Here is a 24,212-nt window from a genome sequence, read left to right on the forward strand (position 1 = left end):
AATAAATAAATAAATAAATAAATAAATAAATAAATAAATAAATAAATTCAGGTTGGCCTTAGTCCATGTAAACTTATCAGTTGTCTTCTGTTTATTCTTTATTGCTCTGTAACCTAATTAGATACTCACAGGGAACTTAAAAACCCTTTATTTAATAACTAAATTGTACTAATTTTTGTTTATCCTATAATGAAGTTTGTAATTAATAGTGTTCATGAGCTTGCTACCATTGTTTTTGCTTTATTTGCTTACTCAGCTTAATACTTTGAGGATCCATATACTTAGAAAATTTCACCTTTTTTCCTTTAAACTGCAGTTTATACTCTATCTCTTATAAGGTACTGCCTTACATCTTCCAAACAATTTGATATTTAATATTTAAAATTTAGCTAATATCAACTAGTGTGTGTGTGTGATGGTCTATCTAATTATTTGATATAATAATTTTCCAAGGAGACAAAAGGAATTTGCCATTTTTCTCCTGTGATAGCACCTGTGGCTTGTGAACCCTGTATTTCATTACTAAATTATGGAAAATGAAGTTTTTACTAGTTTCACCTCTATAATATGCCTAGTTTATCTGTTATACCTTTGAAAATATTTCTCTTAGGCTGTTCTTTTGTTCAGCCTCAAACTTTTCCCTGGTTCCTTTTTTTTTCTTTCATAGTTTGCTCTTTTCAATTTTGAATTCTGCTTGCTTATGTAAAGTGACAGCCTGTTGGCAAGAAATTTGTGAAAATTAAACTGATTTTACTATTATTGTATGTTTTCACTTTGATAACTTCATATTTAAAAGATATATTTAATATTGAATACTTTATGAACACTCGGGAACTCTGATGAACTCTTATTTTTGTAGCTATCTTGTAAGAATTTTATTTGCTTATGTTACAGCCGATCTTAAAGAAATGCACCTTCTATTTTGTAGGGTTTGGGTCACAGCAAGCTGTCTCTGAGCATACTTTTCAGTTTCGCAGGTTTTCTTATTGTTCATAATCAGGTGTTCTGATTGTTCATGATTTTCTTTAAGTTTCTGCAATATCTGTTGGTGAATATTGTCATTTTAGAAATTTGTCATTAAATCATAGGTTTTTCCCCCCACAATATTGTACTGTTCATGCTAAATTATTAATAGAGTTTTTCTATCAAAATATGAAATGTATTTTCCTATTTTAATGAGTTTTCTTTTCCACAGGGAGAAATAAATTTGCACATATTTAAGCCACAAAGACAGTTGTTTGTAAATAGAATACTTTTCTCTATTTTGATTTTTAACTTTTCTTTTTTAATGTTATGTTAGTCACTATATAGTGACTATCATTAGTTTTTGACGTAGTGTTCCATAATTAAATTTAAGTCACAGAGGTCAGGATTAATTTCTATCAGATTTTCCTTCCTGGAAGCTTTGTATTTCATTTTTGTATTTAGAGTTTATTCTTAAAGATCATTTCTAATTTTATTTTGCCATCATTATTAAAGAAATTTTATTAACATATTTGTTTTTATCTTAGTTGTAAATTATCATTTGTTTTTTAGAGTCAATTTTTAACTGTTGTTTTGAAATAACCAAATAGAGATTTCTAAAAAATCTGACAAAATATATCAAGTGGAAATAGACATTTCTACTGATTTTGTGTTTCATTAAACAAACTACATATTGGGCAACTATAATTTCACTGTATGTATGTGTCATAATCATATGGCAGGTGGGTATAAGAATATTTGTAAAAATTAATTTATAGCATTTACATTATTTTACAGTGTTTCCAGTATCAGTGAGGTTTAGATAAAGTTATAAACTTAAGACTGGGCAATTGGGGAGGCAAATGACATTGAAGTAAGTGTTAACAGATTAAGGACCATAAAACAATCAGATAATTCAACTATATTTTTCCTAAAGTACTATCTATCTTAAATATGAAAACATGGGATAGGAAAAAAAGTCCATTAAATGTGATGACTTTAAATATTATCTTTGCTCCTAGCACATAAAAGTTTTCTCCATTACTTGTTTTTTTTTAAATACTCTAGCACCATAAAAAATGGTGATACTGTTTATTATTTATATCCACTTTCAGTTATACTACAGAAATTCAAATATTGGCTCTCTAATATCCATCCAAGCCTTATAAAGTTTAATCCAGTAACACTGAGTATTTATATTAATGGTTACTGTTTTAGCAACCTCTCTTCTTTAAATATTTATTACTACATTCATTTTCACTAAACCAGAAGATAATACATAATCAACATTTTTATGGATTTTAGAAATCAACTATAACTAAATCACCAAGAGTTTTACTACACGTCAGGTAGTCAATCCTGGGGAAGAATCAAATCAAAATATATTTCTCATGTTGTAACTAATTACGCTGATCATTTCAACAAATTAAAGATGATATATATCTGCCAACATGCAGTATTGTCTTTTTCATTCAAGATTAGAAATGTAATTAGTGATATTTTCATTTTTGGTAATTCTTATTTATACTCATTAAACAATGCATTTCATTTTTCTGGACTGTATAAGAGCATATAATATTTAAATATTTTTAAAAATCTAGCTTATAAAGAGAGCATATCAAAAGACATATTGTCCTAAAGCATCATATTTCATTTTGTATATAGGATAACCATCCTAAATAGTTCAGTTTTCCTTAGAAAGCATTTTTATGTTTGTGTAGTTCTAAGTATGCTTCTGATCTGACTCACACAAGCATATTTTCAAATATAGCCTGATTTGAATTAATGCAGTGTACTTATATTTTTCTTTTTTTTCCCCAAGGTTTTATTTATTTGAGACAGAGCAATAGAGAGTGAGCACAAATGGGGGGAGGGGCAGAGGCAGAGGGAGAAGCAGACTCCCCGCTGAGCAGGGACCCCAATGTGGGACTCCATCCCAGGACCCTGAGATCATGACCTGAGCTGAAGGCAGAGGCTTACCTGACTGAGCCACCCAGGCGCCCCTGTAATTATATTTTTCTTGAGGATTTTGTTAATTTTACATGGGAGGACTCATTAGTGAAAATGAATATGTATGTCATACCATGTAACACCTTCACCATGCAAAGTTGCTAAAACAGTATGGAAAAAACCTCCTAAGGAAAATTTGATATAGCTTTCCTATGCTTTTCCAGACCTATTTTCAACACTGCTAAAAGGGGGGAAAATTCGAGAAGGCACTGAAGAGACCACCTCACCAGACCCTGATGTTACTTCTCCTCTGGATGTACATGCTGCAGCTCCATAGGAGCCAGGTTGGAAAAGTTTCTAGGAAAACAACATATTCCTTAATAACATATATTTTTAAGTAGAAAGATTTTTTTTCTATGGCAGTTTGTCTTTTTAGGCCCCAGAATTAAGTACATGAAAAAGTCTGTACTTTTAGTTTGAACTTACCATTTATTTCTTAATTAAAAATATATCAGTGAGAAACATCTGGCTTCTCAAAAATATTTTTTAAATATGATAGTTTTAAAGCTTGTAAATTTGGCTAATTAAAAACATCATGGTTCTATTTTATACATACTATAAAAATATCAAGCTGTTATTAATCCATTATACTAGGGCTTGAGGTTAAATGATTATAAAAATGTATATCAACTTTTTCAAGCACTTGTATATATACTACATAAATGGCAGTAGGTAGTTTCTATATGCTCTTTTTTCTATACCTCAAGCTCTATATTTATTATTGCCCTTGATTCCAAGTGAAAGTTTAAAGGTAATTAAATATTCATATAATGTTGTTATTTCTCCATACCTAGGAGGACTCTGGAGAGATAGGTGAGTGAGGTAGCAAAACGACCTTAAAAGGGCATTTTTTAAAGACTAATCTCAAAACCTAAATTTCAGATTTTGTATATTTTGAAATATAATGAATCTCCACTCAGATTATTGAAATGCATTGCAATAAAGAGGGATGATAGTAATTCCATGGCTAGAGGTTGCACATTGGACTTGTAACTGATGTATTTTTTTTTAAACATAGTCAATTGCTTCTTGGCCTTTTGGCTAAATCAAATGTAGTATCTGTTCTTATCAGCTTGATATCTGATATGTCCTCTATCTGAAGATAATATGTAAATGGATTTTTGGAGCAGGGAGGTGGAATATTGGCTTGCTCCATCCACTCCCTTCCATCGACCGGTATTGCGGTACTTCCAGGAATGGTGCACCTCTGCACCACACACACACAAGGCACAGTCAAGACTTTTAAAAGATATAGTCACTTAGAAGTAATCAAAAGATATGTAAATGAAGAATGGGAAACATACTTCAACTATAGGAACATAATAAATGAAGTTAATTTTTAAATAAAAGATATAAGAAAAGTAATAGTTATACCACTGAGAGTTTAATTCTGAAATGATGAGTGCACAAAAAGTAGGAATTATCTTTGCATGTGTATAAGAGCTAATGTTATAATTGTATATATTTACATGCCTGCTCAATCCAAGCGTGACACTTCTAAAGTTTAAGACATCTTTCTAATTGTTTATAGTTCTCTCGCCAACTTTTTCACAGAAAAATCTATACTCGGTTTATAGCCTTTATCATATTTGCCTTGTATTACAGTTATTATTTTAGGGAAGTGTGCTTTGTTGTTCTTATTCTTCTTTCCTTAGTATTCAGTTGTAAACTCCTTGGTAGAAGTGATTGTATCTCAATATATCATTGTTTCTGTCTCCTATGAGGTTTGATAAATTGATTTTAAAATATTAATTACACAGGAAGTTTATTGATAGAACTAAATGTACAAAGTCAGACATTTAAAAAAAAAATAGTTGGTGGGGCACCTGGGTGAATCAGTTGGTTAAGTTGTCTGACTTGATTTTGGCTCAGGTCATGATTTCAGGGGTTGTGAGATTGAGCCCCACGTTGTGCTCCACACTGGGTTGGGTGTGGAGCCTGCTTAAGATTCTCTCTCTCCCTCTCTTCTTCCCCCTCTTCCCTTGCTAAAACAAAAACAAACAAACACAAAAAAAATCTTGGCAAAAAGATATGCTTCATAGATAAAATAGGCTATTGGTTCCTAACACTTTGTATTTATTAATTTCAGAAGCATTTATAAATCCATCTACCTGGAAGCTGTAAAGCAACTTTGGCATATGAGGCTATCTTTTCTTAATGGCCTAACACATTGCTAATTTGGACAGACTAGAATGGTGGTCCAAATCCTATTTTAAAAAATTCTAACTTTTTCACGTTGCATTGAGTAAAGACTCAATGAGAATGAACTGATTAGTTACCAGTCTAAATAAAATAAGCAATAATAAACATAACCCTAAAGTAAGGAATAGCATGGAGTCCTTTATTTTTTATAAATGAGAGCACTGCTGACAAATTTAGTTGCTCTAAGTTCTGTACAGTATGCATCACCAAAACTGAAAAGAGACAGGCAACAAATGTTAAGATAAAAATGGACCAAGAACAAACTTTTCTAAGAGATTGAGATAGAGGAAAAATGTCATTAATCCTGTTAATAAATAATTTTAATTGAAGTGGTAAACATATTTTTTTTTCAGTCAAGAAGAAAGGGCCATCAATACAACAGATTTAGGAGTTCATAGTGACAGGTGAAGTTGAGCAAAAGCTCTATAAATAACTGCTCCCAATAAATGAAGCAAATCTCTGGAGGGACTGTAAGAAAGGATTCTAGTCCTTTAAAAAGGATCTGGGGAGTAAGAGATAATTTAGTTCAAACCTCTTATTCTGTCTCATAGTAGAGACTGTATATCTTTATGTGAAGCATATAAGTGTCTCTACATATACACACATATGTATGCATACATACATCATATGAAAATTGTAGAGGAAAGATGAGCTAGCACCCTATATTTTCCTGGGGAATAAACTATAAAAATTAACTATTAAATGAAAATAAAGGAGATAACAAAAGTGAATTTAAGATTTTGGAAGTTATCATTGAAATGTAAGAAAGGTGAATTATGCAATTCATGATACATGTTCTCTAATATTAATAGTATTAATCTAATGCATCATCAATTATATTATATACATCAGCATATAAATATGCTGTCATATGTTCATCCCCCTTCAGGTACTACACATTTCTCTAAAAAAATTTCCTTGAAAAATTATCTATACGTTGTCTTCATTACTTCTCCATGCAAAGGCTGTCTGTATTCCCCATCTTTTCTCACAAAAGCATTCCACTTTTGTCCAACTGTTCTGCCAAAACAACCCAACTCAAGATCATATGCTCACATTGTCAAATGTATTTATTTATTTATTTTTTCACATTGTCAAATTTAGAAGTCAATTTTCAGCTTTCATTTTATTTGAATTATCAACCGCATTAATCATATATATTAGCTACCTCTTTTTAGAAACAATTCTATCAGTTAGCTTCCATAACATCAGTCTATTTTGGTTCTTTTCTTATCTTTTCTATTTTCTTTGTTGATTTCTCCTCCAAGGATCGGTAATTTGATTCTCATATTGCCATTTACTCTCCATGTGGTTTTATTCAGCCTCAAGATTTTATATTAACTGAATCCTGAATATATGTTCCAACCTATATTTCTCCTCTGAACTCAGACTTGTACATCCAGAAGTGTACCTGGTCAACTTGGATGTCTGTCAGGCATCTTATATAACATATACATACAAATCTGAACTCCTTACTAACCCACCTCAACCTGTTCCTTCCACAGTAATCACTGTTTCACAAAAGGGAGATCCCAGTATTCCAGGACCTTTAGACAAAAACTTGGAAGGTATTTTTTTTTTATTTCACTTTTCTCAAACTTTATAATGGGTTCAACAGCAAATTTCTCTGGCTTTCCTTTAAAAATATATTCAGAATTTTTTTTTCTTTTAAAACAAAAATTTTATTTATTTTTTTATTTAAATTCCAGTTAACATACAGTATATATTATTTTCAGGTGTATAATATAGTGATTTAACACTTCCTTACAACACCTGATTCTCATCATAACAAGTGTACTTGTTTATCCCCATCACCCCTTTAACCCATCCCCAATCTACCTCCATTCTGGTAACCATCAATTTGTTTTCTGTAGTTAATAGCCTGTTTCTTGATTGCCTTTTAAAACCGTTACTGTAATCACTCTGGTCCATGATACCATCACCTTTCCCTTGGATTAATAAAATACCCCTAAATAGATTTTGTGATTCCATATTTACCATCTTCCCCAAGAGTCTGTTTTCCTTTATAGACTTGTGTTGTCCAGTAGGGAGCCCCAGAGCTGATGGATTCCCTGAAAGGAAATAGTCTTCACTTACCCTCTATTTTCTGAATTGCACATCTGGACAAATTGAATGAGCAACTAATTTGTATATGACCAAGGCTAATGAAGGTTGTATAAGCCAGATACTGGAGTTAGGACAGGTTCTCAACTTACTCTAAAAAGAATTATACATTCCTAGCCTGACAAGATAAAAATATAGATCTGTATGACTTTTGTCAGAATACTTAGCAATTCCATATTTAGTTTTCTCATCTGTAAAATAACTAAAATAATGTCACCTACCTTATAGATTTTTGAGGGTTAAGTAAAAAAAAGGTAATCACTTAGTGCAGCACAAAAATACTCATGGATTTATATCTATAATCAAATGATGAAAAATATATAAATCTATAATTAATAAAATTGAGAGATTGAAGTTGAGAACTATAAGCATATCTTAAAGGCTGCAGAAAAGTGAAGGAGAGCAAATTTGCAGTTATTAAAACCATTATGGTTCTGATACACAGAAAATAGTATCAGCCCCCAAAATGTATGTGGAGAAAAGGAAATATGGCAAAACTGTAACAAATCAACATTTTCTCAGTAAAATTCTTCATGTGATTTTAATAAATAAAAATCTACACACGGTTTTTTTTATTCTTATGTTAATCCCCATACATTACATCATTAGTTTTAGATGAAGTGTTCCATGATTCATTGTTTGTGCATAACACCCAGTGCTCCATGCAGAATGTGCCCTCCTCAATACCCACCACCAGGCTAACCCATCCTCCCACCCCTCTCCCCTCTAGAACCCTCAGTTTGTTTTTCAGAGTCCCTCGTCTCTCATGGTTCGTCTACCCCTCCGATTTCCCCCTCTTCATTCTTCCCCTCCCGCTACCTTCTTCTTCTTCTTCTTCTTTTTTTTTTCTTAACATATATTGCATTATTTGTTTCAGAGATACAGATCTGAGATTCAACAGTCTTGCACAATTCACAGCGCTTACCAGAGCACATACCCACCCCAGTGTCTATCACCCAGTCACTCCATCCCTCCCACCCCACCCCCCACTCCAGCAACCCTCAGTTTGTTTCCTGCGATTAAGAATTCCTCATATCAGTGAGATCATATGATACATGTCTTTCTCTGTTTGACTTATTTCACTCAACATAATACCCTCCAGTTCCATCCACATCGTTGCAAATGGCAAGATCTCATTCCTTTTGATGGCTGCATAATATTCCATTGTATATATATACCACATCTTCTTTATCCATTCCTCTGTCGATGGACATCTTGGCTCTTTCCACAGTTTGGCTATTGTGGACATTGCTGCTATAAAACATCGGGGTGCACGTAGCCCTTCGGATCCCTACCTTTGTATCTTTGGGGTAAATACCCAGTAGTGCAATTGCTGGATCATATGGTAGCTCTATTTTCAACTTTTTGAGGAACCTCCATACAGTTTTCCAATTCTACACACGTTTTTGATAGATTATTTTTCCCAACCATTTAAAAATAAGTAAAAGGGCAAAAATTGGGATTTTCATTTGCACTTTGGTAAAATACACTTCGTATGTTCTTAAAATAGATATACTCATTTAAAAATTAGGTTGTTTTATAGATCAGTTGTTTTAATATGTACTTTATATGCTTTGTTTGTCCTGTAAGTCATCAAGGACATTTTCTATCATTGCTACCATGCAAAAGAAACTATTTTTTTTTTTTTTTGGTGACTCCAAAGTCTGTACTCTGTTACAGTTCATGTTTGACCTTGGTGTAATTTTGGATATTTTGGATATTTTAAAATATATTTCAAATATTAAGGATCAGTGCATTCTTTAAGCTTTAAGAAAATGTAACAGATCTTATTGATGTTACTTTGCTTCCCTGAAAGTTAGAAGAGATTAGATATCTTAAAAATCAATTAATTTTAGGGATCCCTGGGTGGCTCAGTCGGTTAAGCATCTGCCTTTAGCTCAGGTCGTGATCCCAAGGTCCTGGGATCAAGTCCCACATCGGGGACTTAGCGGGGAGCCTGCTTCTCCCTCTGCCTGCCGCTCCCCAGTTTGTGCTCTCTCTCTCTGACAAATAAATAAAATCTTCAAAAAAATCAATTTTAAGAAAAACCTCAACAAGCATTTAACATGTAATTATATTTTAATAAAGATGAATTAAATGAAATCATTTCATGTTGTAATTAAATTCATGGTGGAAGGAAAGTATTAATAACTGGTTAGTCATCTTTTCTCTTATCTCCAGACAGCCTCCTTGTACCACAAATTCAAGGAATTTATAGGTATCTACCATATCCAAGATAAATGAGAATCTGGCCAGGTTACTTCTTATTAAACCAAATACCTGTACCTAATTGTTGAGATGGCTTCCTGGGTGATAAGTAACTATATTGATACATCAGAGAATCAGAGCAAGGTATAAAAGCTTAAGGGGCTCAGTGCTGATTGGTTTCCTGAAATGAGGTTGTCTTCACATACCCTGTATTGTCTTTTTGATTCTATGTCCTCAATTCTGAGTAAGTGGGATGTTTGGAAGCCCTGCCTTGGAGTCTCCTGCTATGCTGTTGCCTATTGCTGTGTATGAAATTTGGTTGTGTTCCCTATATCCTTTCATAACACTAAACAAATATGATGTTAGATGAAACTTTGGTGTTGGATTATTACTATGTCTGTTGCACTTAATTATTAATTCAAAACCAAGAACACTGCTGTTTATTTATAGGTCCTCGATAAATGAGAATCTGGCTAGGTTACTGATTGATAGAGTAGGAGTTGTAGGTGGTTTTGCACTTCTTTTAAATTTAATTATAATACAGAATTTAATTAAAATCATTAAGGTGAAAATGATAACATAAAACAAAAGTAACTACTGGTAATAAAAGATATGAAGTATATAGAAGTAATGTAGTTGATGAGAAGGTGGGCTTTGTTTTCAAAACTCTGCTCCATTATTTATTAGTTGTGTAACTTTGGGTATATCACCTAACCACTCTCTGCATCAGTTTCTTTATTAGTAAGATTTGGTTAATAATAATTAATGACCTCATGGGATTGTTTTGAGAATTCAATGAGATATTTAATGAAGTGTGCATATAACATGCTAAATAGTATTATCTATTAGTACAGTATATGACATTAAACCTCTATAATTAATAGGGATTGCAAGAGAATGATATAGAGTTAAATAGGTAACAATTTTAATGACTTACAAGCATTAAAGAGGAATGAGGAGAATTTACTCCTGAAATTTTTTACTTAATGCAAATACAATTTTAAATTGTATTTTTTCCCTTTCTCTCCTTGCTATTTAAGTATCAGTGTTTTCAGCGCTTTCTCTTCCATTTTTCCTTTACTGTTTAAACTTATTCCCCCCTGCGACATCTCATCTGTGGCTACCATAATCATAGAAGGCTAGATATTAATCAAAATATTTTCTACAGTCCTGAACTTTTATCTGAGCCCCAGCACCATAATCCATATTGACTACTAGAAATTCAAGTCTTAACATTAAATGCTTTATGTCCACAAACTTAACAGTCTTAACACTACACTCTTTGTGTCCTTCACTTTCTAAAATAATGTCCTTTTCACTCAATGTCTTCTAACTTAATGAAGTTCTATCTAGGCCAACCTCAGTTTTAAAGCCTTCGATGACTTGCATTATCTGAAGTTGCTGTATTTAACGGGCTCTGTGGATTCTTGGAAACCTAGTGTGCACCTGAATTTCCAGCTTCGTATTCTTTCTTTCCAACAGCCTCATGTTCCAACCACAATTTCCATCTTAGAATTTCTAATCTGTTTCTCTCTACCTACTAGGGATTCTCTTATTTTCCAGTTCTTGGTCTGGCTAAGACCGTTCATTCCCCAATTCACATACTGATACCATGTCTGGTCTGTGAAGCCTAGGACCTCTTAGGCAAGAGTTAATCACTGTTGATCCTAGGCTCCCATAGCATCTTGTGCAGAATGGTGGTGTAACCCTTATTGCCCTTGCTGTTCTGAGGTGTACTGACTTGTGGCTCTCTCCTTTATGAACTTGAAATTCTGTGAAGTCAAGGACTGTGCCTTTTTATCAGCTGGTAATGTACTAATTCATGAACAAATAACTTTAGTAATTGGATTTTTAAAATTGAAAATACTGAACAATGGAAATTAAACAGAAACAACTGATAATCATTTGTAAGAAAGAATCTTTCAAAGACACATTTACTCCTTAATAACTAATTATTTGTCTACTCTCACGCCTCCTGATTCTGTGACATAATTTTAAGTATTGTTTTACTGTATATGTCCAAGTTGAACTTTATTCACTTTTCATTACTTTACTTTTCTAAAGATTTATGAGAAAGAGCACAAGTAGGGAGAGAGGCAGAGGGAGAGGGAGACTAGTAGAATCCTTGCTGAGTGGGGAGCCCGATACAGGGCTCGTTCCCAGGACGCTAAGATCATAACCTGAGCTGAAAACAAGAGTCGGATGCTTAACCAACTGAGCCACCTAGGTGCCCCACTTTTCATTACTTTATATATGTATATTTCTGTACACATCACAATTGCCATTTTCCATTGTGATATATTATTTTTACCAATATAATTTCTACCTAGTTCTTCAGCATTAAACATTGAAATATTTTCCATTGGCATTAGTGATTTAAGAGAGGTGGTATTGACTAATTACAATTTTCTTATAATTTAGCCTATGTTTATGTTTTCTTTTTATTATTCTTTGGTTATAAAGTATATTTTAGTTTTGACTTCTTGGCTTTTCTTTTTATTTAGTTAAGATCTGATATTCAGTGTTGGCAGTGACATAATAGTGAAAAATAACTCATTTCTTATTCATTAATTGCTTCATTGTTTCAAATCCCATTTTCAAGAAAAAATAATAAATGCTCTGGTAGAAGGCACATTTTCTTTAGCATCACCAATATTTATCTTACAACCAGATGCTGGTTCCATACCATCTACTTTTGTATCCTGCATTACTTTTTACCTATCATTTGATTTAAATTCTTGTTCTAATATACTTTATCTCATATTTGTGATATAAAAAAATTGAAATATGCCTTCTTTAGTTTCATTATCTTTTATTTTAATGAAGAGGAACTTACTTGATAAAGCAATAGTATTTAAAAAGTACTCATTACTAACTACTCAGTTTTTAATACTTCCTAGTAAAAAGGTAAATAATTTTTAGCTGAAAGAATTCAGGTATTTAAGAGACAATCCCTGCTTATGATATAATAGATTATGAACTCAAAAATCAGCATCATCATTATCATAGCTCTGTTTTACATTGTATCTCAAAGTTTATCAATATCTTAAGTTATGGAGGTATAACACCCTCATATCAGCCCTGTGAAGTCATATTTTTTCTTTATTGTATAGATACAGAATTTGAAGATTAGATAAGATTAAGTAATTAAATTTATTCAAATCACTGTGTTAAAGTCATGGGTTAAAATCACATCTTTTGATTGAAATTTCTAAGTTATAAACTCTTTCCTTTATTACAAACACAGAAAACTGTGCTGAGTACATTATAAATGCAAACTTGGTTTCATAGTCCATAGATTTATGGTAATTTAGAAAAAGAAGAGATCTCTATGACCTGGGGTAGTCGTGAAAAAGTAGCATGGTCTCTGGTAAGGAAGGAAGATTGGAATTAAAGAGTTGGTTTGCTATTTTTCAGCAATCTAGGTAACTGTGGTTTACATGGTTTGAGCTCAAGGTAGAAAAGGTTGGTAGCCCTAATTCTGGCAACCAGGGTTCTTGGAAAACTTAATCCTTTTTTATTACCCAAGCTGACTGAGTACTTGTCCCATTCTTCCATGCTGTACCAGGAAGAGACTCATCGCTTAGCTTCCCCTCATACCCCCATCCAGACAAGAAGGGGAGCTAGTTATGGTTGGAGCCTTGTGTTGAATAACCTGATAAGCACCACTGAGCACAGTGACGCACACATAATAGATACGTTTTCTAAACTTACTTTCTATTTAGTATTAGGGTCAGTATTTGAATTCAGGATTTTCTGTATTTTCCGTAGCCTATATTTTTCACCATACCATGTAACTTAGATTTGCCATACTTTGTTGTATGACAACCAAATACTTAATTTTTTTAATGAGAAATTGCATTTGGAAACCCAATTTAGTATTTAGATCTTTGAAAAATAAAGTACAAATTTTACATTTTAAATGTTTTAATCACTATCTATTGAGAAGTTGATTAGTAAATCATTTAGTATTTATGTTATTGAAAATTACAAGTGAATTATCAGAGCTATAGTCACCTCTAATTTAAAGACTCGTGTTATCATCTCTCCTTTCTTTCACTACAGAAGCAATTTTAAAATAGTTTTTTTTAATATATTTACAACTTTATTTTACAATGCAGTATTTCATAAAGTGGCTGTATTAATTTACATTTTCTTTTCTTTTTTTTTTTAAAGGGAATTACAGGATACTTTTTTTTTTAATGTTTTATTTATTTATTTGACAGAGAGAGAGACAGCGAGAGGGAACACACGCAGGGGGAGTGGGAGAGGGAGAAGCAGGCTTCCCGCTGAGCAGAGAGCCTGATGTGGGGCTCGATCCCAGGACCCTGGGATCATGACCTGAGCTGAAGGCAGACGCTTAACGACTGAGCCACCCAGGCGCCCCTGATTTACATTTTACCAACAATGGATAAGAGTGTCTGTTACTTCACATTTTTATACATAGCTTTATATCTTCACATCACATATAATAATAATTAATTTGACTACTTAACTTTTACCAGGCTAGTGGATGTAAAAAAAATAATTTCAGGGTATTTTTAATTTGCATTTCCTGTTCATTTATGAGAGTGAGTTTCTTTTCATATTTATTAGCCATTCTTTTTTCCTTTTTTGTTCAAGTATTTTGCTCCTCTTTTCATTTTATGTTTTCTTTTTCTTGTCGATTTTTGAGAATTCATTTTATATGTTCTGATACGTATTCTGAACATATTTATTATTACATATGTTGTAAGTATTTAAAGTTTATAATTTGTCTTGTCACTTTGTAGTATCTTCAAAATAGAAGCTTTATGTTTAATGTAATCATATATACATTTTTCCACTTTTGTATTTGTATTTCTTTTTTTTAAGATTTTATTTATTTATTTGAGAGAGAGAATGAGAACACGAGCCAGGGAGAGGAACAGAGGGAGAGAGAGAGAGAGAGAGAGGGAGAGAAGCAGACTCCCCGCTGAGCAGGAAGTTTGACTGGAAGCTCCATCCTGGGACCCAGAGATCATGACTGGAGCCAAAGGCAAATAATTAACAAACTTAGCCACCCAGGCACCCCTGTATTTGTATTACTTACAGAAATTATACATATTAGCAATAAAATAAATAATAGCAAAGTCCATGAAGTAAAATGTGAAGTTTTTGGCTTCTACTTGCTCTCTTAAAGGATGTTAACTACTTCCTTACTGTTAACTCCTAATTAAAACTTGGTATTGTTGACACAAAATGAACAAACCTTTCAGAATTAAAAAAAAAGAGAGCGAAAGAGAGAGAGAGCTTTATTCCAGCCCAAGTTAGGACAGCTGCCCGGGATACACAATTTTCACAAATAAGAGAGTGCTCCAGTAAGGGAACATTTTGTGTAAAGTTATATACATTTTTTACATAAAAAGTTATAAATTAACTTTTCAGAAAGATGAGACCTTATCTTAAGTTTCTAGTATATGCAGGCTGTATGACTTTAATCTTATGGGAGGCAGGAAAGTTTCTTACTTTTTCTTATCTTTTCTGTTCAGAATGCTCCTTTTGGTTACTTTCTTTAAGCAGATTTACAGTCTGCTTGGGGCAGAAATAGAGCCCATGGTTTGAGGTTTCAGGTAGTCATTTTGACCTTGCTAAATGTTAAAGTATAGCTTCCCTGGGAACCCAGGAGCAAGGCCTACAATTCAAAGTTGAAAATTTCCCTTATCAGTATCTATCTTTCCAGGCCTTTAAAAAAAAAATTAAAATGGTCCAGTTCTACAGATTTTTTATGCAGGTTTGTTTGATCTCACTTGATAATACATCATAAACAACCTTCTATATTAGCATGTGCTGACCTATCTCATACTTGTCATTCCCTTTTTCTCTTATACCCCACCCCATATCCAAATCATTAGCAAGTCCTATCAAGGTCAGCCTTAAAATATATCTGGTATCATTACATTTACTGCTGCTATTTTAGTCTAGAGACTATCTCCTCTCACTTGAACTATTTTAATAGCATATTAACTGATGTCCCTCCGTCACTTGCCTTCTGCAGCCTATTATCCAGATAGCAACCAGAATGACCCATTTAAAATATAAGCCAGATCTCATCATTCCTCATGACAAAACCTTCCAGTCATTTGAAATCTTATTAAGAGCAAAAGTCAAAATCCTTACTATAGCCTGCTTGAGTCTTAGTGATCTTTCTTCTCAGCTATCTCTTTGAACTCACTTCTTAACCTCTGCCACCCTTACACACTGAACTCTAGTCACACTGGCCCCTTGCTGTTTCTCAAATAAGTTGCACTTGCTCCCAACTCGTGTCCTTTGATCTATTTCCTCTTCCTTTAATGCTCTTCCCCCATATTTCTTCTTGTCTTGCCCCCTCAGTTAAGTTTCAAATATCACTTGATTATCTTCTATAAAAGAACACCTGTCTTGTTCACTCACAGCTCCCTTACCTTACTTCATTTTATTTTTCTCTGTAGCACTTTTCACCAGTGGTATTTCATAATGTTTCTTCTTAATTTTCTTTAAAACAAGGTATCACCTAATAAATATTCTGTGAAAGCAGAGAGTTTGTCTTACATTTTCACTGGTGTGTGTCCTAAATAGAACACTATCTGCCACATGACATGTTCTTAATAAATATTTATTGAATGAATTTTTGAATGATTTGAATGATGAAGAGCTTATCTTAACAACTCTATGTAAAGTATAGATCAACCATTATTTACCCATTGACCTATTGTAGATATTTTGTTTGTCTCTAATTTTTCACTAATAACAATACTTTTCAGTGAACATTCTTGTATTTCTATGGCATATTTCTAAAAGTAGACATATTGTATCAAAGGGTATAAAAATTTAAATTTGATGTGTGCTGACAAGGTGACCTTCAAAAAGATGGATTATATGTATCTTTACAATACTGTTTTTATCCATGGACCTGCTATATCTGTTACATTTATTCAGGCTTCCATGTATTTTAATGAGTTTTATTCATACATGTGAATAGACTTGGTATTTATTCATTCTGTTTATGGTTTTTCAGTGTCTATGCAGGAAATACTTAAGGTATTTAGTACTGCATATTTTCCAAGGAGGCAGAAGGGAAGCAGTTTTTTTTATGTGAAAAATTTTCATTTAATTTGCGGAAGTTAAGATTGGTTCAGTTTAATACTTGTTATCAGTATCCCCAGCCTTTTTTTTTTTTTTTTTTGAACTCATTTTTGGTAAACTTCAAGATTAATGGCAAAAGGAATATGTGACCTAAGAAAAAGATATTATGATGTGTATTTATAGAAGCAGGCAGAAATTTTAAGAAATAAGGATCAAGGTTGGCACTTTTTATTGAATAATCTGTATTTTAACCATCACAGACAGAATTCGATGATTTAAAAGGATATATAATGAACAACACTCATCTTATTATCCATATTAGTAAATCTAGTATTTACCACCTTCTTACACATTATGCTAATGACTTTTCAGTTGGATGCATTTTAATTAAAATATAGGAGTCACTCGGAAAGTGTTACAAGTAAGAGCAAATACAAACTGTGCTTGTGTGATATGAAAAATGCTTTGAAGAAATCAGCTGAAGAATCATTTGCTGGTAGCTCTAAGGGATAAAAATGTTTAAAACACATGCTTTTCTCATAGTTATATGAATCAGTATTCAGTAGGAAATGGGGTAAACATGTCCTCTACATTTCTGAGCAAATGTTTTAGCAGGTTAGTGTCAAAGGTTGCTAAATGGAAAAATGAACATGAAAATAAATTTTAGAGCCTTATTCAACACATATGCATTTCTTTTCAAGTGTCTTCCTAAACCTTCTAAAGAAATAACAATTCATACACACAGAAATGACTTAAGAGATTGGTAATTAGAAATAAAATTCCTCTCCTCAAAGGTTATTAAGAAACTGCTAATAAGAGGTGATAGTAACTAATGTTGATGAGTGTATCAGAGTTTAAACATATCCAGATAGTTATGACCCATTGAATGACTAGACGGCTTCGAACCCAGCTTAACTAAAATGAATACAAATAATGCACTTAGCGCAAAGCTGGAAAATAACTATCAGGTTTTTGAGGTTCTGGGAAGAAATCTGATGGATTCTGTTGCCTTTTTTTATTCCTGAGTGCTATATAGCTGAGTGCTATGACTTTGGAATGAAAAGATACGTTAAGTAAACAGCAGGTTACAGAGTTTAGGATTCTATACAGAGGGGTTCTTGGCAAGCTAGACTACACATTTTGCAAAGATCTGAATGAATTAATTGGCAGGAGAATTTTCCCTGTGATAAGGAAGGCATTAAGATAAAATTTAATAAAAGGAAGAAAAAGTTGTCCAGATAATTCCAGATACCCAGTATAAGAGAGAAAATAAAAGGTGGAGAAAATTTGAATCACAGTGATGAAAAAACTAAGAACTGAATGAAATAAAATACTTACAGACTTAACTGTCAGTATATTGAACAGAGCAGGAATACTGTGCAGAGTGATTTGGAAAATAACAAGGAGTCATTAATAGGATTTTGGATAACAGCAATGCAGTGGCATTGGGGAATCAAAACTTATGACCCAAAAGGGAGAGAAATCTCTGAAGTTGTAGAGTATTTGGAGAATATAAAAAGGAAAAAAATAAGTTTTGGCAATGTTGAATGGCTAAGGACATTACCATAGTATACACAGAGGTTTTCAATTTAATTTTGAAAATTTGAACCAAATAAAGATACAAAATGGGCCTTTATCTTATGAATCTTTTCATATATGCAGAACCATGTTTTACTTAATTTTAATGAAATCTCCTATTTCATAATGTAAAGAATCTGTAACTGGGAATGCATCATGGACTTGAGAACCTTGTAACTACAAAGAATAATAGAAGTTATTAAATTTTAATCCCTTGTTAAATTCCTGTCAACATAGCAGAAAAAGTGTTGTGAAAATAATGGAATCTTTGGAAGTAAATAATAAGTTACATTGGAATTTTCACTAGTTAAAACAAGGGGGTTGGAAAAAGTAACAATTTATTTCTGTTAATTTTTATTTAAACAAAACTCTAATGATGCACATGCCTGGGATCTCCCCTAAAACTGTGCTACTGCACAACAAAAAGTAGAGAAGATGTAATAAACCTATGCCTCATAGCAACTAGTTTAAGACAGTCTGAAATCTCAGCAGTGGGGCTTTATAAGTCTGTATTCTGTTGTTCTCCAATAATGTGACTCATCTACTCAGTGTATATTAGATTTCTCCACTCTCTACTATTATGTTTCCTTTAAGATTTTGATTTTTTAAGTTTGGATATTTGCTAGTTCACGGACTTTAGAATATGTGACTCAACTTCTATAAGACTTTATCTCCTTATATGTAAAATGTAGATAATAATATTATCCCCCTCATAAGATTTTTGTGAGGACTAAAGATGATATTGCATGTAAAGTCTTAACACAATGGGTGTGCTCATTCAATAAATACGGTAATAATATTGATCAATACTTTAATAATATTGGTAATGGTATTTATTGAATGATTTAGATTTTCTGGTACTGGCATTTTGCATGGCATTCTTACTATATGTTTGTTGGATGGAGAGATGGATGATGATGATTAAAATGAAGTATATATTGTTATTTCTCTTGTGAAAATTCAGTCTTCATATTCATATTGATGAGTTTCCCCCAATAATTGTTTTATTTATTTATTTTTTTAAAGATTTTATTTATTTATTTGACAGAGAGAGACACAGCGAGAGAGGGAATACAAGCAGGGGGAGTGGGAGAGGGAGAAGCAGGCCCCCCACTGAGCAGGGAGCCCAATGCGGGGCTCGATCCCAGGACCCAGGTATCACGACCTGAGCCGAAGGCAGACGCTTAACGACTGAGCCACCCAGGTGCCCCTGTTTTATATTTTTAAAGGGTCATTTTTGCTCCACTATGATTACTAAATGGATCATGAAGGGGCAAAAGTAAATGTAGGGAACTAGTTGGATGACAATTCAATAGCACCTGTAAGAAATGAGGATGATTTGAACTAAGTTGTTGGCAACACAGATGGAGAAAAAGTGGTGTATGTTGAATATGTTTGGAAAGTAAAGCTAATGTGACTAGTTGTCAAATTGTGTGTCAAATATGAGAGGAAAAAATAAGTGAAGGATCACTCCTAAACTTTTGTCCTCACTACCTGTAGATTGTGATTGCATTTGCTAAGATGAGTGAGACTGGCAGAGGAGCAGAAGGGTGGAAGGGTGGAAGGGTAAAACCAAGAGTTCTGTTTCAACATGTTTTGTGATATCTGTTAGACATCTAAGTGTTCAAAAAGGTTATTGTATATATGAGTTTGGGATTTAGTGGAGAGGTGAGAGTTCTAGATAGAAATTTGGAAATTATTGGTATGAAGATTATATTTAAAATCAGCAGACTGACTGAGATTACCTAGTGAGAGAGTATAGACTCTAAAAGTAGTAGGAATAACTCATGGTTTCAGTTATTCCCAGTATCTAATTCTTTCATAAACTAGACTTCCACATTGTTCTCATAGTCTTTATAATCACTCTATATCATAAACTTTCAGATTTAGTTCCAAATGCTAACTGGTCCTCCTACCCACAACCCACCCTTCATTCCATGTTTCTTAGTTCAAATTTCTAAAAAGAAATGCCTGATTGACCTACATCAACATAATAGTTCATGACAATTAAGTTAGGGGCTTACTTTCCTTCACTAACCTGGATTACTTTCCTCTAGACTAGGAACCGATATTTTCAATATATACCATGTATTAAATATTATGCTATACATTGTACATAAGTTATCTCATTAAATGATTGAAATAAGCTAATTGATAAGTACCCTTAATTTTATTACATTAAGAAAGGAGAATCAAAATAAATCTCCCAGATCACAAAGCTTGTAAATTATTGTCCCTGAGACAATAGTTCAAGTACAAGAAATGTCTTTGGGAGGTACCTTGGCTTTATCCATCACTGGAGGCAAGTGAACTGTTGTATTTGTAAACCAATTTTCTAGAAACCTTTGGTTAAGGACTGCTTGGAGTGTGTGTTAATTTCCCAGAGCTTGTGGTACCCTCTCTGGTATCATACTTTCCTCAAGGGACTCGGCCTGCTGTTTAGTTGACGGGCTTGGGGTATGAGAAACACTGTAGTGCAGAATGTGGGTCTGGGATAGTAACTTCACCGTTAGCACTGATATTAGCTTTGATGTGTTCTGGTCTTGAACTTCTTTGGTTTTGAAGTCCAGCAGTGCCGTCATTGGTGTCTCAGCTATCTCACATCGTGGAACATCATGATCTTTTAGCCAGTGCCACACATCCTTGTGTGTCCATTTCCTCTGGTTGCCATTCTAGCCTGGCTGCCTATTTTGACACTTAGGACAATTATGTCCACCTTTCATCTTACATTCAAGTGTTGCCATCTGTCCTCTGCTATTCCAAGTAAGCAGACCTCCAACTCCACTTTCAAGTCTGGTCTATAAATCACAACCTGAGTTTCCCAAGATAGGGCTCTCCTCGTTAGCACATTCCCCTTTGCTGGAGGGAGGTGTGTGTTTAGGGCCATCCCAGGAATATAGTCAACTGGTGGATTCTTTAGTGTTGTTTTAATACAGCATACAGTTGTATGCTTATCTCTCAAATTCTGATCCCCTCATCAAAACTTGGCACAGTTTTGGCCCCCTCATCAAAACTTGGCACTTTTTTACTTTAGATTATTATCACTGCCTCCACCAATTCCTGCTTCAAAGAAGTATCCTAAGATCTTGACAGCATGTAATAACGGCTCTAGGTGTCAGTAAATTCTGGGTTATAGGTGAATGGTCCCCATATCAATCATCTCTCTTTTATCTGGCCTTATGTTCTGCCCTCCCTTGTCCAAGAGTCTTGAGATCCATTCCCAAGCATTGTTTCAGTATTCCTGCTTATACATATTAGCCCTTGTAGTTCTTTTGATCATTAATCCCTTCCCTCCCAATGAAGGGAGAGTACTTCTATAGTTGAGTTACACTGAGAGTTAACTGTACTTGTTGGCCTAGAAGCCTTGAAGAAGGCAAAGAGAGAGATCTTGAAGAGGGCTGGCCAGATATCTGCCTGAGATAAGGCCACGGCCTGTCTCCCAGGCAAAGGGAGGCTGTTGTCCTTTAGCAAAGGTGAAAGAGCTATTTCTTCAGGCCCACACATCTTAGGGAGATCTGGGGATTCAAGTTCTCAAATATTTCCATCCTTTTCCATTTCTGAGTCTTAGATCTTTCCATGTACTTCCTGACTTTATACAAGAGACACAACGAGGCTGTGAATTCATTCTTCTCTGCAGTTTGGTTTCTTGCACAGTCAGATCCTAAGCTTGGTTTGCATCCTTAACTGTTTTTCTGTTGTAAGAGGCTAGTGTATCTATAAATGCTATTTTTAAAAAGTCCTTTTATTTCACTCCATGCTCTGAGTTGGGTGTTGGCTGAGTTGTGCATATCATTTTTTCCAGTGCATTGATAACATTTAATTTATTGTAATTACCTTGACTACTGTAGTGTCACTTAAATCCTGGAGTTATTACATAAACTAATGCAACCCCTCCACCTTATGATATCTCAGTTCACCACAGGTAAGAATGTTAGCAATTTAGATATTCTGGAATTCCAGGGGTTGTCACTGTCCTGCTTACTGCCAATAGTGGAATCCTTGTTGCCATTTGTCCAGTGAGTAATCCATTTACTGAATCATTTTGGTACCAATTAACTTAGTTGCAGTTCCTCTATAAGCTAATGCTTATAGGTAGTTTATTTGGGATCAAAGTTTGGAAGGAAAAGTGATATAAAAAAAGGATGGTAGGAATAAAGCAATAATAAACTTTATTAAGCTAGTTAAAACCACGGATAACTGGAGCTTAATACCATTGGAACATTCAGGGAAACAGTATAAAACACATCTCAAAGCCTAAATTCAATGAGTTATTTGCTGAGGGCTTTTCCCCTAGGGATGTTAATTTGTCAGCACTTCTGACCTGGTGTGTACACAGACAGAGCTTCTGTAGTTTTGGGGAATTAAAAAAACCAATCCTCATGCACAGAGTTGATGTTAGAACATTCTGAAAGGTCAGAGGAAGTGGGCAGAACACTGACAGCATCAGCTACAGGGAAGAAGAAAAACTAAGGTTAATTAATGTCAGGGTTCAAGATGCTGGCTTAGGAAGATTCTGAACTTACTTCCTCCCACAGACACAACAAATATATAGCTACATGTGGACTAATTCCCTCTGAAAAGAACCTGAGAACTAGCTGAACACCTGCAGGACCACACCACGATGGATAGGAGAGTCAGAGACATGCTCTCACCAGAAACCTATGCTCAGTGTGGCTGCCCACAACGTAGAGGGATCTCAAAAAAGAAAAACAACAAATATAAATGGAGCTTTTCCCTAAGAAGAAAAGGTTTATGCCCCATACCAGGCACCCCAACCCTTGAGTCCTGCACCAGAGAGACGAGCCCCTGACATGTCTCATTTTGAAAACCAACGAGGATTATGTTCAAGAAAAATGTAGTGTTGTAGGGAACAAAGATTTTGATTTTAAAGGGCTCACGTGCAGACCTGCTTATCCTGGGACATAGAACAAAAAGCAGCAGTTTGGCAAGAGCCTACACCATAGGTGAAGGAGATTTACTTGCTAAACTTAAAGTATCTGCTAGAGGAGCACAAGTCTGTTGGAAGTTTCTCTGAGGATGGAACACTGGTAGATGCTGTTTTTATAGTCTCCCTCTACCTTGCTGGCACCAGCACTGGCAGGCATCATTTTTTTTTACCCTCCTAACTGCCTAATAGCACTGCATGAACAGCCCGAACCCTACCCCCACCCTACTTGTGCTGCCCTGAAAGACACAAAGGCTTACCCCTAACCTCTCCATACAACTTGCACAGCCCGGGAAGATATAGCAGGTGAGCAGCCCTGCCTCCCCCCACCACCACCACCACTCTTACAACCCTGCCCAAGCCAATGGGCATATGCAGCCACTCAAGAAATGTCCTTTGAGTGCTAGGCTTGCGTTGCCAAGGAGGATTGTGATTTTGGACTCCATGGGTCTGAAGTAATTGGGGAGACAGCTCAAGAGACAATGAAGAACTAAAACAAGGTTAAATGATAAGGTGCATGCCTTACATAGAGCCACTCCTTCAAGAAGAAAGAGAGATAGCTGTTGCACATAATACACGGAAGCATAGAGAATCAAGCAAATTGAGGAAACAAATGAACATGTTGCAGATGAAGGAAGAAGAATAAAACTACACACACATATACACAGAGACACACACACACACACGTAGAATAAAAAAACCCTTAATTAAACAGAGATAAGTAATTTACCTTGTAAAGAGTTCAGAGTATAAAGTTCACTGAAGTTGGGAGAAGAATGGATGAACACACTGAACACTTAAACAGAGGGATAGAAACAGCAGGCTAGATGATGCAGAACAGTAGATCAGTGACTTGGAAGACAGGATAGTGGAAATCACTCAAATAGAGAAGAAAAAAAAAGAATTTAAAAAAAATGAGGATAGCTTAGAGATCGTGGGACTAAAACAAGTGTACTAACATTTGCATCATAAGGGTCCCAAAAGAATAAGAAGAGATAGATAAAGGGGCAGAAAACTTATTAGAAGAACTAATGGCTGAAAACTTCTCTAACCTGGGAAGGAAACAGATATCCAGTCCAAGAACCAAAGAGAGTCCTAA

The 24,212-nt window shown here is 34.3% G+C and overlaps 1 protein-coding gene and 1 non-coding gene across 2 annotated transcripts in view; both read left to right on the plus strand.

The window, feature by feature from the left end:
- EPHA6 (EPH receptor A6) overlaps nucleotides 1-24,212 on the plus strand; it is an 833,709-nt gene that overhangs the window by 130,542 nt on the left and 678,955 nt on the right. The window lies entirely within an intron of this gene.
- Nucleotides 3,995-4,183, plus strand: LOC118017437. Its single transcript, XR_004681149.1, has one exon. It is a non-coding gene; the product is annotated as a U2 spliceosomal RNA (small nuclear RNA).

Source organism: Mirounga leonina, unplaced genomic scaffold, assembly GCF_011800145.1.
Source record: "Mirounga leonina isolate KUSES-001 unplaced genomic scaffold, KU_Mleo_1.0 Mir_169, whole genome shotgun sequence".
Classification (NCBI taxonomy): Eukaryota; Metazoa; Chordata; class Mammalia; order Carnivora; family Phocidae; genus Mirounga; species Mirounga leonina.